This window comes from Apis dorsata, unplaced genomic scaffold, assembly GCF_000469605.1.
Source record: "Apis dorsata unplaced genomic scaffold, Apis dorsata 1.3 scaffold_265, whole genome shotgun sequence".
Taxonomy (NCBI): domain Eukaryota; kingdom Metazoa; phylum Arthropoda; class Insecta; order Hymenoptera; family Apidae; genus Apis; species Apis dorsata.
The window spans coordinates 74,124-76,529 of record NW_006263543.1 but is presented as its reverse complement, the minus strand read 5'-3'; positions in this window follow the sequence as shown (position 1 = coordinate 76,529).

The window sequence follows — 2,406 nt, the reverse complement described above, 5'->3', positions numbered from 1 at the left end:
AATATAGTAATGTTAGTGATTCACAATATATATATATATATATAATATATATATATATATTATATATATATATATAATTAGAATTTTAGTACTCTTATGATCGAAATTTTTTATTTAAAGAATAAAATGTTGCAATTTAATGTAATTTTTAAAGTAAAAAAAAATGATCATATTCAAAGCAATGTACGTAAACAATTTATGAATGGATGATTGTACATTGATATGCATGTGAAATATAGCACAATTTTAATTTCTAAAAGAAATTACTTTAATTTATGTAAATAATTTACACAAATAAAATATCATATTATAGTTATTCTCAAATATAAAATATTAAGATTTATTGTAATTAATATTCGTACTTCAAATTAAATTTCTTGACAAAAGGCATAAAATTGGATTTTTATGCAATTGTCATGAATGCAGCTCAACAACATTTATCAATTTACAGCCTTTTTGCATTATATTCGAAAAATTGCTGCCATTGTGCTTTAATCATTAAATAGGTATTAGACGTTCATCGTCATATATATCGTAATTGGTCAAAGATGCATTTATATTTCTATTTGAGCGTTAAAGTACCTCAGGTACTAAATTAAAAGAAAATGAAAAATTAAAGTTAAGAAACAAGTTGCAGAAAACAAAATCAAATACCCCTGAGTGGAATTAAATTTGTACGAAGACATGTTGGCTGAGAAAAGAAAAAATGAAATTTTATATAGATATATATATATTATATATTTTTTATAAAAAAATCAGTCGCGGACATGCTTTATGGTATCAGACAACATGATCATATATTGGGGGAAAAATGAAAGAAAATTAGGAGTTGGGCTCCATAAATCTTTGTACATATTTTACATGGTGTGTGTTAAAGACACTAATAAGTCAGGTTTTAGTAGTTTATCGCACAGGTATAGCTACGTATATTATTGTATAATGGTTTCAGAAATCTTGCAGTAGCACATGCTAAATATTTGTTTTAAGAAGTCAAGATGATGTGTATCGACACTCAATTAAATAATAAACAGAATGTATTTTAACTTCGCGTTAAAAAGAATAAAAACAGAGAATATCTTATTTATATTTCATTGTTTATTATTAGATGATCTCATCAGAAATATATAAAAAATTTTATTTTCAAGTTTTCATTATTCAAAATAACAATAAAAGATTTAAATATAAAAGTATTTTAATATATTGTATAACTCAATTTAATAAACTATAAAATAATTAACAGCAAGATTGCAAACAATAATATTCAAACATTATTATTAATGATATTTTTTCTTTTTGATTATTGTTATAAATAAATTTGTTATATAAGATATTACTTAAATATTATATATATTTTAACATTAATTAAATTTCATAATTTAAACTAGATATATGAAGTATACATTTTTGTCAAAATAATACTATTTTTAGATATAATATTTGAAATATAATATTATTTAAATGGATCTCTATTTATTAATTTAAAAAAATAACAAATGAATACATTATCCTATATAAATCGTGAATACATGTATCTAATATTTCATTATGATCCATCATTATCTTTATTATTTGTACTTTACATATTTAGGCAATAATTTTTGTAAAAAAAATATTATATAGATATTGGATATTGATTTCAGGATATTGATTAAATATATAAATAAACTATTATGTACATATATTGATCACAGATACATAGCTTTATATTGTCTTTTCTTATGTAATAGTGATAACATATTGAGTAAAACAAATAATATTAAAATATTTAAGAACATATAACAAATGACGAATTATTTGAGTGACGAACGCATCCTTATCTTCTAAAAACAAATTTTCTCTTTGTAAATCATGAATTACATGTGAAATAATACATATAGTAAGCACAATGTGGATTGTGTCGCCAACCAATAATATTGTTCTACGTAACATTTAATTGTGTTAGCGAATATTGTTAAGAAATAAATCCTATCTTAACAAATTATAGTAATATCATTTATCCTTGTATTATTCTTAAAATGATTTTTGGTTTTTTAAAATATAAAATACTGTAATTAATTAAAATTTTTATTTTGAAAGTTATTTTGAAAATTATTATAAATTATTCATTATATTGCAACTTAGAAATAAACATTCAAATTTTGTTAAACTCTGCATAATAATATATATTAATATAATGTAATTATGCAAATATTCTTATTATTATAGTTTTATATATAATTTTATATATAAAACTATTAATATTTAATAACAAATGAAACATGATTACTTTATGTATAATATTGACAATTTTGTGTATCTAATATATAATGCTAGTAAATATCTGTCAATAAAATGATTTCTTATTTTTTAATTAATTTTTAATTATATATAATGTGACATTATTTAATATTTTAATAAATTTGACAT